The sequence below is a fragment of the Ixodes scapularis genome, unplaced genomic scaffold, assembly GCF_016920785.2.
Source record: "Ixodes scapularis isolate PalLabHiFi unplaced genomic scaffold, ASM1692078v2 PGA_scaffold6__148_contigs__length_123643588, whole genome shotgun sequence".
In the NCBI taxonomy this organism is placed as follows: domain Eukaryota; kingdom Metazoa; phylum Arthropoda; class Arachnida; order Ixodida; family Ixodidae; genus Ixodes; species Ixodes scapularis.
The window spans coordinates 1,792,066-1,807,906 of record NW_024609881.1 but is presented as its reverse complement, the minus strand read 5'-3'; the positions used below and the strand labels follow the sequence as shown (position 1 = coordinate 1,807,906).

The 15,841-nt window shown below is 49.6% G+C and overlaps 1 pseudogene; it reads right to left on the bottom strand.

The window, feature by feature from the left end:
* Positions 1 to 8,643: 8,643 nt before the first annotated feature.
* LOC121046997 lies at positions 8,644 to 9,589 on the bottom strand (annotated as a pseudogene).
* Positions 9,590 to 15,841: the final 6,252 nt, after the last annotated feature.

Sequence of the window (15,841 nt, the reverse complement as noted above, 5' to 3'; positions counted from 1 at the left end):
CGATGCCTCTTGCGACGCCGATCCCTCTTCCCAGAAGCAACTGGAGGCTTCCCTCGAGCAGAACGTCGCCGCAGAAAGGCCCGGCGATCCCGATGGGTACGAAAACACTGGACCGCGGCGGTAAGTTCACGTGATTTGCGAGGACTCGGACTGCGGATGACGTCGCTTTGGGTTCCTCCAGCGCTGGAGCAGGTTTTCGTAGCGTCAGCCGGTTTTCTCCGAGGTCGATGACGGCGCCATACTCGCAAAGAAAATCCATTCCTAGAATAACGTCTCTCGAGCAGTCTTGCAGAACGACGAACTTGACAGGGCACGTCTCACCGTGGATCTCGACGCGAGCAGTGCAAATCCCGACTGGTGTGATGAGGTGCCCTCCGGCGGTACGTATTTGTGGGCCATCCCACGGCGTCGTCACTTTCCGAAGGCGTTGGGAGAGCCTCCCACTCAGGACGGAGTAGTCTGCTCCGGTGTCGACGAGGGCCGACGCGTCATGGCCGTCGATAACGACGTTTAGGTTATTCTTCACCGTTGCAGGAGCGTCGCTTTGGTCTCTGGTGGTGTTTGAGTGGGGGCCCTCCGACGTTCGTGGAGGATCTTGGCGTCGGTCGTCTTCGGCAACTCCACCTCCAGGGGTTGCCGCGCCTAGTTTCCCCGGCGAGGAGCGAGGGGTGACAGGCTTTCACGTCGGGGTCGGTGCATCGGCGAAGCTGGACGTCGCGGTGACGGCGATCGGAACTCTCGGCTGGACGCAGGCTCGGGGGACTGAGGTCGTTGCAGGTACTCGTCGATCTCCCGAGGGCGTTCACCATACCGGGGGCGCGGGTCGTTTGGGTGGAATCCGCGCAGCCCGAGTCGTCGGTATGGGCATCGGCGGTACACATGGTCAGCTTCCCCGCAGTGGTAACACAGCGGGCGTCGGTCGGCCGTCCTCCAGATGTCTGTCTTCCTAGGCGCAGGTCGCTCTGGGTGAACGTGCGCCTGATCTTCATGTCGTCGGGGGTACTGCGACGTTGGGGCGTCTCTTCGGGGCGGCGCCGGGGCTTGACGGGAAGCTTGCGGCGGTCGTCGGGCCATGGCGGCGTAGCTCAACGTCGGTTCCTCCGGCACCACCGTGGTGACGGGAACCTCTGGTTGGAGTGCCCGATGCACTTCTTCTCGAACAGCCTCGGTGATGGAAAGGGGCGGCGGACAGCTGGTGGTTGGCAGCAACCTTTGCAGTTTCTCCCGGACGATCTCCCGAATAATTTCGCGGATGTCCATACCAGGAGCGTTTCCGCCGCTAAGCAGCGCGGCTGCAGTGACGCTTGGCTGCCGCTGGTAGTGGGAAGCGCGCGCTTGGAGGGCGCGCTCGATGTTTGTCGCCTCGGTGACGAAGGCGTCGACGGTTGCCGGCGGGTTGCGGACGAGGCCTCCGAAAATGTCGTCCTTCACGCCGCGCATCAGGATACGCAGCTTCTTTTCCTCGGTGGCCTGAGGGTCGGCGCGGGAGCTCAGGCGCAGGACGTCTTCTACGGAACTCGTGACGCTCTCATTGGGGCCCTGGGTCCTGGATCGCAGCAAATCTTCGGCCCTCTCTTTTCGGTGTTGATTGGCGAACGTGCGCGTGAGCTCGTTCTTGCAAAGCTCCCATGAAGTCAAGGAAGCTTCGTGGTTTTCGAACCAGCTCCTTGCAGTTCCTTCAAGCGAGAAATAGAGGTTCTGCAGGCGCTGTTCGTCACTCCACCCGTTGTGGCGGGCCACGCGCTCGTACTGGTTGATCCAGTCTTCGACGTCCTCGTAGAGTTCACCGAAGAAGGGGGCAGCCTTCCGCGGTGCGACGGGCATGTAGACGACGGGAGAAGCGGCGGGGGCTTGCGACTGGTTGGCCATCGTCGTGTTCTTCGGCTTGGGTTTGTCCAACAGCAAACCGTATTCAGGATCCTCTTCCTTGGTGCGGCGGCTGGTCCGAGTTTCAGGTTCCGCGGTGAGTGGTCTTCTCACAGAGTCGGGAATCGGACTTGCACTGCGGGTCCTTGGAGGGGAATGTTGCACGGGCATGCGGTACCCAGCACCTCCACCAAAATGTCATGGGTGGTGACCAAAAAAACAGGAAATAAAAAGGAAGAAATAAACGTTTAATGTGGCGAACTTGAGCCAAAAATAGAAGGGTACAAAAGAAAACAGCAGAGCGTCGCGGGCGTCGACGTCGGCGAAACCGCAGGATCGAGCGCAGAGGCGAGACTCACTCGACAAGGTCGCGGGCGGCCTCTTATCTAGAGTGAGTCACTGTCTCGAAGATTCGGCGGGGAAGGTTCGAGCGTAGCGCGCTCGGGGCGAGAATGAACACGCACTTTCTAGAACAACAAAAGCAGGGATAAACGATAGAACTTATGTTCGCAGCAAGAATAAACGAGAACCTTCTGCAAGTCTGCGCGCGGCAATATTAGGAAAACGAGCGTTGTGATTACTGCTCAGTGTTTCTTCAAAAGGGCTCGTCCTAAAAGTTTTGTGACATTTTGAAGATATTATTGCATTTAGCCCAGTTGCGTCGTCATACATAATGTTAAACACATTTTGTAAACTACATTTCGCCAAATAAATGTCGACGAGGTGGCCATTTCGTGATTTTATGCACTGGGATTAATTGCTTAGTTCAAGTTCACAATTGCGATTCCACTTCTAATACTGAGATGCCAAGTTGTACCAATTGCGTGTATTTTAGGCAACCTGCCACACTTAGTGACATCCTTCCTATTCCGGTGAAATTCATGACTGAGGTAAACAAATAGATGTTGAGCCGTATAAACAATGTTTTAAATGCTAATCCCAATTTTTAAATTTTTTTTACTGTTGCATTAAAATTAAATAACGCAGTTTCCTATTCTTGGTACCCAAAAATAAGTGGATTTTACGAACAATAGAAAGGAAACTATATAATTACTCCTCTCACAGCAAAAATATTGCCCATTGTCAAAACAATGCGGAAAATAAATTCTGGTTTTAGCAGTTTGAACCGGTTCGAAGTTGTTTGAGCCGTTACCTTTGCTCCCCGAAACTGAACCAAAAGCCGTGACGCCGAACCCGAACTGAACGGATAAAAATTTCGGTTTGACACTCTGGTCACGTGCAAGCTGCATATATTTCCACCATAGACCTTTCGCTAAATCATCCAAGCACCAAGGAGCATGCGACGAGTGGAGTTGCATGCGCTGCATGGGCTTGAGTCTGCAGCAGTAGCCGTTTAAAAGCAAAAATCTAAAAACAAACGTCTCATCTTGCACCTGCGTTTGTGGACGACTTTTTTTTTGTCGTTTACTTCAAATCGTTTACACGAGGAAGGAGAGCGTGTGAATATAGAAAAAAAATTGTAAGGGTGCAGGCGAGCTGGTGAATATTAACCATGTTGAATTAACCTGAGACTGGGGTAGAGAAGAAGCATCAAAACGTAGAAGGGACAGAAAATAGATAGGACGACGTCTCAAACTCAGCTCAAGTTTGAGACGTCGTCCTGTCTATTTTCTGTCCCTTCTACGTTTTGATGCTTCTTCTCTACCCCAGTCTCAGGCTAAATCAACAGGGAGCGTGTGAAGCGTCTTTACCTATATTCCCAGCACTGTCGTTGATGCCTGGGTTTTTTTAGCAATAGGTCTGTTACTATACCTAGTGTCGTTTATTTTGTACTACGTTGTCGAGGCTAGCGTAGCTTCCGCGGCATCCTAATTCTTTCCAAGCTGGCTGCGCATGCGAGAGGAAGCCACGTGTTCTCGCAGCAGTGCATGGCTGCGGCACAGTGGAAGCTATTTTAGGCTCCGCAATGTAGCGCGAAATAGTTGACGCTGAGTATAACTGCAACGATTAGGTCTCGTAAATATTGAGCACTCAACTGTGTAGCTTGCACCATACATTTGGTACCTCGGAGTGCTCAGTAACATCTGCATACTCTCATGCTCGCATGAGAACGGAGGCAGTATAGTGGATGCAGCATCCTCCAAAGTATGTCACTTCATTGTACACTACGTGTTTGCATCGTGGAAATGGTTTAGAAGTGCTCAAAACATTTGCAAGGATGACAAACCTAATTTGATAGCAGACATCGCATTAAAATCGCCTTGGCTGACAACATCAGTCTGAAGAGTATGTTTTTGTTTTTTCTCTAGAAAGTTCTAGATGTGTGTGTTTTTTTTTGTGTGTGTTTGCATCTTGGCTTCAGCTTGGCGAGAAATATCCTCTCATCCACCGGTTCTGAACTCAGTTACAAGAGTGGAAGGGGGTCGGTGACCGGATGTGTTGACGCACCACAGCACGGATAGCGTGGATCAACGCTCATGCTGCAGAACCCGGAAATCTGGGGTTTAATCCTTGACCCTGCCAGTTTGGATCTGGACGAGCGTCGTAGCGACATGCAGTCGTGTGTCGCCACTGCGCGATGCATGTTAAAGGGACATATACACCCACCAAAAAACTTTTTTTTGTTTGTTTTTTTTGCCAGGCGATTTAATTTGATGTCAGAAGACTACCCAATTAATATTTTGCTACAGAGTCGCATATATTTCAATAAAGCCCAAAAATGCAACTGATTGAAACCGAAACCTCCGCACGGAGGTCGGAGAAATATAGAGGAGGAGAGTGTGTCGAAAGTCACGTGGCGGCACCCCCACCGTGCATTTTTTTTTCTTTTCCCCTCAGTGTTATTTTTGCCACGTGCAGCAGACGAACGGCAAGCGGGAACCGTTTGCCGTTCGATTGCTTTGCAGTTATAATTGTTCCGCTCGCTGTTCTGCACTTTAAGATGAGTTGTTTTGTACATTGAAGAGTTCGATATGAGTAGAGTGCCCGTGGTGAATGCTTGTGATTGGCTCCGAAAAGAATGCCCTCAAGATGTGGCGTGAAGAGCTGCCTCACAGGTTCTGCCTCTGAAAGTGGCATTGTGCGGCCGAGTCTGCACCAGTTCCCAAAACATCAATGGGATCAGGACCAATGGCTGGCTGCAATTCCTGCAGAACAGTTACAGGTGGAAAGCAGACGGTACCCGACTTATATGCTCCTTGCATTTTGTGGAAAGTGACTACGTTGAGTTTGCAGGTGTCAGAAAGGGAATCCCATACCCTTTAGTTCAGCGACGTTCCGTTCATAACATTTATTTTTTTGAGTGATTTATTTTATTTTATTTATTGATACTGCAACCCCTGAAAGGGATTTTAGCAGGTGGGTATACACTTGATTGACAAGACATGCAGGCATACAAAATAGCAAACAAGTCGCAGAAACAAACGCACAAATATGTTTCAGAGGGACAAAACTAATTTAGAAGGGATTCAAATAAAGATAATGATGGCTGCATAACGACACTTTCAGAAAGGCTATTCCAATCAGTTACCGTTCGCGGAGAAAAAGAGTACTTGAAGCAATTATTGTGCGATTGAAAAGGAGTTATTGTTAGCGCAAGCCTCTGACGAGTAGCGTAGCCTGATGAGAAGTTTATTAAGTGAGACAGATCTATCCTATAATGTCCATTTATTAATTGATACAAAAATTTTAGTCGAGAATGCTGATTTCTGAGAGATAATGACTTTAAAGGGATACTTCAACGAAATTTGAAATATTGCCGTCGTGTTCAAAAATAGGTTGAATATGATCCACAATATCCGTAAATGACAATCGCACGTTTGTATTTTGATCCTGGTGGCTGTATTTTTCGTTATAAACAGTCCACTCTAGCAAGCGCTCAGAGAAGGCCCAGCTTAGAGCACGTGACATCCAACGCAATCGTGACGTAGGTCGTCTCAAGACGAGCAAAGCTACGGCGAGGCTGACGTCGAGAGGATGGCCTAGTCGTTCCAGCCACCGAAGCGGCTGCTTTGGTACGAATTTTGAGTGACGGGTTAATCTTCTATAATCTTCAAGGGGGACAATAGCGACTTCTGCGACACACAAAAGGGATTCTCGGGAAGAGGGGAGTTCCTCCTTCCCCCCTTCTCTCGTCGTGACCGGAGACGAGACAACCTCCGTCACTAGCTGTCAAAGTTCCTAGACGAGCATCACAAACGAGGCGTTAGCGACATCCACCAGGTGCTCTTTGCTAATCGTTTAATTCGTTTTAAAATTCCTTTTCGAGGCTTTTTTAACAAGATATTGGTATGTTCCATGTGATACTGCTCTTTTGAACACATATAGACCAAAAAATGAGCGCCGAAATTTCGTTGTAGTATCCCTTTAAGTTAGCTCTGGTTAAAAGTTCGGTTATAGAGGTTCGTCCAAAGCTATTGTAAATGTAGCGAACTGCCTTTTTCTGCACACGATCCAGCTTGTTAATGTTTAGTTTGGTGAAGGGATCCCAAATGATAGCCGCGTAATCTAATGTTGGCAAGACTATGGTTTTATATGTTAAAAGACGCAAGGAAGGGGTAGAAAGTCTTAGAGTCCTAAGAAAGAATAACTTTCGAAGAGCATTTGAAGTTACGTAGTCAAGCTGTTTTGTCCAAGTAAGATTATGAGTGATCCATAATCCAAGGTATTTATATTGTGTTACTTCTGATAGAAGAATATTATTAGTATTGTAAACAAATTTTAAAGGATTTCTTTTATGTGTAATTCTCATGAAAACAGTTTTTTCAAAGTTAACAGTCATTTGCCACTGCGTACACCATTCCGTGATTTTTTGAAAAGCTCTATTCAACAAAAGCTGATCGGAAGTACTAGCTATTTCTGAGTAAATTATACAATCATCAGCGTATAACCTGATTTTCACCGGAACATCTTCTACTATATCATTAATAAACAACAAGAAAAGGAGAGGTCCGAGCACAGAGCCCTGGGGAACGCCAGAGTCTACCGAAAGTCGTTCAGAGCAATATTCCCCGTAAACTACAAATTGTCGACGATTTGAAAGGTATGCTGAAATCCATTTAACTAACTGTGTGCTCTTACATATTTTTTCCAATTTGTATAGTAACTTTTTGTGCGAGACCTTATCGAATGCCTTCGAAAAATCCATAAAAATAGCATCAATTTGTTTTCTATTGTTTATTGCCCACGAGAAATGGTGAACAGTTTCAAATAATTGAGTACATGTTGAAAAACCTTTTCGAAATCCATGCTGATTTTTAGTCAAGATATTGTGTTCGTCTAGGAATTTTGAGAAATGATTATATATTATATGTTCAAGAAGTTTACAGGTAGTTGAAGTCAATGAAATTGGACGGTAATTTTGAATGCAGTGCTTGTTTCCGTTCTTATGAAGTGGTTTGACTCCGGCCGTTCTCCAGTCGTCTGGAACCTGACCTTCGGACAGCGATCGTGAAAACAAAACAAACAAATATTTTGAGACCCATTCAGCATACCTGGACAAAAATGCATTGGGGATACCATCAGGCCCAGGGGATTTTTTTACATCCAATTCCAAAAGCATATTCAATATACCACATTCACTAATTACAATATCAGGCATAGGCGGATAGTCAGCGTCAAAATTTGGCAACACATCATCGGCTTCAGTAAACTCCGATTTAAAATGTTTATTAAATGCGTTTGAAATTATTTTTTGGTTTTCGAATTTCGAATTTCGAAAACATCACAATCTCTAGAATGTGGAGATATTAATCGCCAAAATTTCTCCCGTGAAGTAGATATGAAGTTTGGCAAAGATTCACCGAAATAACGACTTTTATCAACTGTAACTTGGGTTTTAAGTTGCAAAGAAAGATCAAGAAATTTTTCAGTCAGTTCGCACGAGTCGGCGCTTGTTTGCATTTTCTTTTTCAATCGTTTCAATTGTCTTTTTAACTGTAAGGCCTTTCTAAAAATCCAGGGGTTCTTTTTATTCTGCTTTTTTACAATTACTTGCACAAAACGGTCAATACATTCACTTACAATAACTTTAAACAAATTCCAAAGATCATTTACATCACCAGTACTGTTTACGAAATCGTCTAAATTAAATGAAAGCATGTCTATAATAGAGACATCATCTGCACGAGAAAAATTTGGATAATACTTCGACTTGGTTTTTCTACTTACAGAAACATCCTCTAAGGTTAACAATACTGCTTTGTGATCGGAAATACCTGGGATTACTTCACATCTAGATTTAGACGAAATTGTACCACTTACAAAAACAAGGTAAAGTATAGATGCAGAGTTTCCCTGAATTCTCGTGAAATCCTCGACGACCTGCAGCAAGTCAAATTTAAAGGCCATGTCTAACATTGCTTCACCCAAGTTATCATTTTGATGTTTCAGTGAAAAATTTGACCAGTCAACGTTTAGCAAATTAAAATCTCCTACCAAAATAACTCGATCGCCAGGCTTCACATGTGTATCGAGATACATTTCTAAATTATCAAGAACAGCCGTAGAAGATGCAGGGGGTCTATAAAATGCTCCAATAATGTATTTATATTTACCATCATACGCTTTGCAAAAAATACACTCTGTATCAGGTATTTCAGGCATGCTCACTATATTAAGGAAGTTCTTAAAAAGAATACACACACCACCACCCTTACTACCACGGTCTTTCCTGAGTGCACTGTAGCCAGCAGGGACAAATTCACTGTCATATATCGTAGCATTTAACCAAGTCTCAGTCAGAACGGCGATATCAGGATCATGACAGAGCAAAATTCCTTCCAACTCTGTGGCCTTGTTAAGGACGCTTCTACAATTGACATTCAACAAGCGCAATGACCGAGAAGCACTTCTACACCGTCATTTATCTGTTTTGTTTATCTTGAAGCGTGAACCCTTCCCTTCATCCCATCCAAACAGCACACCGTCCACATTCAGCTTATCATAAACTAGTTTAACTTTTGCTCCGTTTTCTTTCTCTTTAGCCGCACTTTTCCATAATTGCTTTCGAATTTCGCGAACTCTGATTGAGAAATCCTCAGATATTGATACCTTAGTGCCTTTTAATTTATAAGATGACCTTAATATTGCTACTTTTTCCCGGTAATCGATGAACTTGAGGATAGTTGGACGGGGCTTGTTTTCAACTTTTCGGCCAAGCCTATGGCATCTCTCAATTCCGGTGATTGTTATTCCTAGTTTTTGTAGAAAAACCTCGTTTTTTATCTTCTCCTCAAGCTCTTCAACTGTCTCAGTATTAGACTCGTCTATACCATAAATTATCAAATTATTTCTGCGGCTTCTGTTTTCTAAATCATCTACCTTAGCATTGAGTGAAGATAATTGTGCGTCAAATCCTGATACCGCTGCTTCCATGTCTTTTATTTGCTTGGTCACCGCGTTTAAACCGGTTACCTGTCGCTCCAGCCCATCAATTCGTTCAGTTAACGCAGTCATTTTTTTTGTTAATTTCATCTTGAGAGGCAAGAACATTTAAAACAGTATCATTCATCTTGCTCTGGCCGGCAAGAAGTTCTAACAAAAGCTCTCTGTCGGTGGGCCCTGGATTTGCCTCCACATCACCACAAACCAGCAAATTTCGAAGCCAAGAAATAACAGAAGTAGCAAAATTTATCAAGCGTTTTACAGTAAGTTGGCAAGGTTGGCAAGGCAGCAGCACTAAAAGACGGTTATCACTTCGATAACCGCCACAAGGTAAATATTCACTAACCTGTACAAGGAAACAAAATGGGTTGCTGAGCATGCTGCCGGTTGTGCTGCCGCCAAGCCCACTGAGAGAGTCCTGTGTGTGTGTGTGTTCGTCGTTTGGTTTTAATCGTCACCTAGGTTAGCCTAGCACGGGGTAGCTGGCATGGGCAGGTAACGTAAAAAAAAAAAAAAATTTAAAGTCGGGTTATGGTTTTTGTGTCTCGTAGAAATGCCAACATGGCTTTCAGGGTGTTCTGGCACTTTCGTCCGGAACCGTCGGGTGCAAGGATGTCATTTGTTGTGAGGTCGCTCTTGCCAAGTCTTTTGCGCAGTGCTGCTCGTTGAGTTTCATATGCTGGGCAGACACACAGAATGTGTTCCACCGTCTCTGCGGAGTTACACTGGGAGCAAAGTGGGTGCTGCCCCTTACCTATCTTCGTAAGGAAAGCATTCGTGTAGGCCGTGTTTGTGCGCAGGCGTCGCACAAGAGTCTGCGCCGCCCGAGATAGGCCGAACAGCGCACCTCTTGGTAGCGCCGGTTTGGGCTTGCTGTCTTGAAGGTGCCAGTGGACGTTGAGTGCCGCCTCCTGTGGGTGTGGTGGTGTGGGGACAGTGCGAGGCGCTAGGTGAGCTTCACCGGCCAGACTGTCAGCCCGTTCGTTGCCCTTAATGCCAGTGTGTCCTGGGATCCACTGGAAACATACCGTAGATCCGTGGGATAACAGGAACGATAGAGTTTGTCTCGCTGCAGTGGTTGCGGGATCCGCGCACTCTGCATTGGCCAGTTTCTGGAGGGCACACCTTGAGTCGGTGAGGAGCACCATCCGGTGAGGTGACAGCTGGGCAGCCACTTGGAGGGCCTTGTCAATAGCCACTAGCTCGGCCGTCGTGGAGGATGTAGGCGCCTGTAGCCTGCCGCACCATTCCAGGGCTAACTCCGGGATGTAGAAAGCTGCCGTGCTGGATGTTCTAGCCTTGTTTACAGAGCCGTCCGTGTATATCTGCAGCCAACCACCGTAGCGTTCTTCGATGTGTTTTTCCACAGCTTCTCTGAGAGCGTTGATCGGTCTAACTTTTTTGGCTCGCAGGCGCTTGATCCGTAGCTCGATGGATACCTTGGCAACTTCCCAGGGCGCTACCCTTGCTTCGCTCGTCATCGTCGGTAGCGGGCCGGCTATGTTTAGGAAATCTTCTACCGTGTCGTGCCATGACCCTTTGGTCCGAGCTTGGATTCGCTGCAGGAAACACCTGCCTGGGAGAGTCGTAGAGAGCCGGGCTAACTGGGAGAGTCTTCTGGCTCTGGCCTGGACTCTAAGCGGCTCTGCTCCCGCCTCCTGGAGTACCACAGCATTCTTGGCCGCGTTGGGAATTCCCAGTGCTGTACGTAGCCCGCGTCTGTGCCCTTGCTCCAGCCTCTCCATATCCGTCTGGGACGGGAACATGTAAGGAAGCCGGTACAGGATTCTAGACGTCACCAGCGCGGACTGGGCGCTAGTGATGGTCCGTTCTGTGCAACCCCATGTGGTACCCGTCATGTGGCGGACAGCGTTCATGGCCGGCCTGCATACGGCGGTTGTCGCTTTCACTGCTTGTGCCCAGCGCAACCGACTTGTGATGACAATTCCTAAGAAGCGTTGTTTGTTCACACACGTGAGGGGTTTTCCTGCCAGTTTGATGTCAGGGGGGCGAAAACGTCGACCATTTCCGCGTACCGGCATCCAGACAGTCTTATCCTGGGAGAGGGATAGCCCGGATTTGGTCAGGAAGGTGTCTACCGCTTGAACGGCGCTTTGTATGCTGCGGTGGATCTGCGTGGTGTAGATGCCCGTAACCCAGAGGCAGATGTCGTCTGCGTAGATCGACACTTGAACCGGGAGAGGGGTCGAAGGAATAGAGTGCGGTAGTGGTGCCATAACCATGTTGAAGAGAATCGGGCTTAGCACGTTTCCCTGAGGCAGTCCTCTGTGAAGCAGTCTTGGCGAGGATGCCGCGCCTTCAGCTTGAATCTGGATCTTGCGTCCGGTAAGAAAATTGGCCAGGAAGACTTGAATTTTTCCGGTCAGTCCAATCTCAGTCAATCTCCGGAGTATAGTGGATGGCGGCACGCCGTCGTAGGCTCGTTCCACGTCGAGGAAGACTGCCACCGTGTTTCTCCGCCTGTTCTTGTTTTCCTCAAGGTCGCTCGTGAGGTCCAGGATGCTGTCTTGTGCTGCCAGCCCTCTCCTAAAGCCAGTCATGCACTCCGGGAGGCACGTGCGTTCTTCCAGGTACCACCGAAGGCGCCCCTGCACAAGTCTTTCGAACAACTTACTTATGCACGAGGTCAGCGAGATTGGGCGGTAAGACTCAGCTTTGTCTGGGGGCTTCCCTGGCTTCAGTAGTGGAACAACCGTTGCTACTTTCCATTCTCCTGGGACGTCGCCAGAGTCCCATATGGAGTTGAACCAGGTGAGGAGGGCCTCGAGTGCATCGTTCGTTAAGTTCGTGAGCGCCTGGTAAGGGATCCCGTCGGGCCCAGCTGCAGTCTTCTTACGACACTTCCGGAGGGCGCTTTGGAGTTCCGGTGCAGTAAAGGGGGCATCTAGGGGCCCAGGCGCAGCGTCGGGTGCCAGCGGTCGTTCCGTCGCTTCTGCGGGGGCGTACAGCGCGCCTAGTCTCTCTGCTGCATCCACGAGTGTTACGTTAGCCGCAAGCGCTAGGACTTGCAAAGCGTGTCTTGTCCGACGTTTCCCGGTCATTGCCCCCAGTACCGCCCACAACTTCGCGAGGGAGGTGGGTGCGTTGACGTCTTTGCACATGAGCTTCCATCTATTTCTAACCAGCGCTTTAGCGTGTCTTCGCAGCTTGGCTGATATTCTGTTGAACTTGGACTTATCCGCTGGATTGTTTGTCCTGCGGTACTTCCTCTGCGCCCTGGTACGTGCCGCTTGGAGATTGAGGAAAGTAACGTCCGGTTTGGGGAGCCATTCCGAGACACGGGACGTGCGCGTTGCCGCCTGCAGCGCGTGAACGATGGCTTCTGGGATGTCTGTTCGGGTGAGGTCCAAGGATGCACGGAAAACGTCCCAGTTCGTGCACGATCGCGTCACCTTTCGGGCCGTCTGGCACCCCTTTATCGTGATATGAATGGGGAAGTGGTCGCTTCCTCTGGTATCTGGTGCTGTTTCCCAAGTCAGCTCCAGCGATGGTGTGTGTGCTGTGACGTCGAGGACACTATACGTTCGAGGGGGCCTGAAGAAGGTAGGCGCACCGTTGTTCGCGACAACCAGTCCGAGCTCTTCTATCATTTGATTGAGGGCGTCTCCCCGCTTGTTGGTTTTCTGACTTCCCCATACCTCGCAGTGCGCATTGAAGTCGCCGCACAGTAAAAGGTCTCCCTCAATGCCTTTACACCACTCTACAATGTCCTTCGTCGGCAGCGGCGTACCATCGGGACGTACGTATCCGACGAGTACATGCAGCGAGCGATTTCCGGGGCTGACATTTGTGGCCACGAATTCCGCCGATAATGTACACAGTCGGCTGGTGTCAACTGGGACGTGAGGCACCCCTCGTCGAATAAAAAGAGCCGCGCTCCCATGGGGGAAACTTGGTATGGATTGGGTTGTAAGTTTCACGTATCCAGGTAAAGTTTGCTTCCCTGGTAACCCTGCTTCTGCGAGTGCCAGCGCAGGGCTGGGATAGCGTTGCAGGTGCAGGCTGAGCTCACTGTGTTTGACGGAGAGGCCTCGGCAGTTCCACTGCAGCACAGTTGGTACGTCACTCCGCCTAGGGTGGGACTCTTCCTTAGGACAACGGGTTACTGTTGTGGGAGATTGGTGTTGTGGGCGCATGGTGCGTGCTCAGGCGGACTGTGGGGCGATAGCCTCGAGACTTTCGCTGACGGCGTCAAGAACTTCCAGTGCGAACTTTGCTTCTGGTGTGTGGCCCCGTGCTTGGGCCAGTTGCCTTACTGCGCGAAACAAGCGTGATACCATTCGGAGCAAGGCGACGTCAGCTGTCTCCATCGTCGCAGGATCTTTGCCCTGAGCCCTTCGTGCGGCCTTGGCATAGCGGCAGCCCTTGTCCTCCATCGTAGTGTCGTCCGGCCGGAGACCGCGGCTGTGATTCTTCTTTGGAGGGTGAGTGGTATCCTGGTCCCTCCTTTTCTCCCTCCCTTCGGTCTGACTCCCTGGCAGCGGCGGGAAATCTGTTAAGGATAGCCTCTGTTGGGACCTCGCCTTGCGAAGTTCGGTGTCCGCTGCTTGCGCAGCGTTTCGGTGACCCTTGCCGGTGTTCTGCTTGCGTATAGCCGCTTTTGCTTCCGAGTGGGTGTACGCCGTTTTGGCGCGCATCTTGCACACACGGCGTTCTTTCCTCAGGACTGAACACTGGCCGGAAGTTGCTGCATGGCCCTTTCCGCAGTTGATGCAGCGAGAAGTTTCACTGTCACACGCCGTGGATTCATGCCCGCCCGAGCACTTGGCGCACGTCTGCTCTTTTTGACAGGCCGCTGCCACGTGTCCTATTCTGTTGCATCGAAAGCACTGCAGTGGTCTTGCCACGTAGAGCGTGACTGGGTGACGCACGTACCCCATGTGGACGTAGTGCGGCAGGTCTTTGCCTGCGAAGGTGACTCGGATTGTGGTGCTCTTCCCCAGACGCCGCACGTCGAGGACTTGGTGATCTGGGGCCCGCAGGGCTTCGAGAATTTCTTTATCCGTCAGTGCCTGGTCTACATCACAAACGACTCCCGCGATGTGGCGGACCTTCCAGGGTACGCGTGCGTCGACAGGCGTCTCACAGATCTTTTGAATTTGAAGGAGCGCTGGCACAGCTTCTTCCGTCAGGACGTCGACTGCTATCAAATTTTTCCTGCCGTTGACCCTTATCTCCCTGACCTGTTGGGAAGCAACGGAGCCAAAGAGGGCATTCAAATGAGGTCTGCTGAGCGCCCGGACGCTGGTCTTGTCTGTCGGTCGGAACAGCACCGTGTGTCCATTGGCCGCGTTTTTAGATGACGTGCGAGATCCCCAGGAGACCACGGTGTCACCGCTGTTTGTCGAGGCTCGCCGACTTTTCTTGGACCTTACGGGGATGAAACCGTCGTCGGTGTCGTCCCTGTCACTGGTCAAGGGTATCGCCGCTTCTTCCATGCATGACTCGACGTCGGAGAAAGATGCATCCGACATGACCGACGAGGGTGGAGAGCTGGCGTGGCAGTCCCTTTTCCGGTGCTGCCGTCCCGGAGTTACCGGTAAGGCCGGGATTTGATGTGTCCGGCCAGGTCTTGCAGACGCGCCTCCGGAAGCGGCGGCCATCCTCTTCCGCTCTTGATTGCGTTGCCTGCAGCTCTTTCAGCACAAAAAAAAAAAAAAAAAAGAACTGCAGAGCGAAAAGAGATTATAAGGACAAGATGCGTCCGAACTGTTAAAGTGAAATAACTCGAAACCTGACTGAATCCCGTGACTTCGTTCGTAAAACTGCGTCTAGAAAGTTCCAGACAAGCGCGAACGTCGGTGGTTGAATCCAACTCGACTGAGAGAGTCCGGTGTCGCTGGAGCTCTTGTAGCTTTCAGGCGAACCACGTGATGGGACGTCACCGATGTCGACACAAACGAAGACTCGCTGATGAGGGGCACGAAAGGCTCGACGATGACGCAGCGATCGCCCAGAGCAGAAGATTCGGAGCCAAGACCGTCGTTCCTATCGGGACTTGTCGCTTGAAAGCAGCCATACGATGCCGTTTGGTGTACGAGTAGCACTGATATGACCTGTACCAGGAAACAAAATGGGTTGCTGAGCATGCTGCCGGTTGTGCTGCCGCCAAGCCCACTGAGAGAGTCCGGTGTCGCTGGCGCTCTTGTAGCTTTCAGGCGAACCACGTGATGGGACGTCACCCATGTCGACACAAACGAAGACTCGCTGATGAGGGGCACGAAAGGCTCGACGATGACGCAGCGATCGCCCAGAGCAGAAGATTCGGAGCCAAGCCCGTCGTTCCTATCGGGACTTGTCGCTTGAAAGCAGCCATACGATGCCGTTTGGTGTCCGAGTAGCACTGATACGACCTGTACCAGGAAACAAAATGGGTTGCCGAGCATGCTGCCGGTTGTGCTGCTGCCAAGCCCACCAAGCAGTATTGTTAACCAGTATTGTTACTTAATGTTGGTTTTTGACATTGCTTCGGTATGGATGACTCACATAATAGATGATTTGTCTGGGGAATGGAGACGTCTATATTAATAACATACGACTGTACCAACATAAATAAACTGTTTCTTTCTTAGGAGCTTACCTTCAACTGGATAACTGATACAGAGACGTA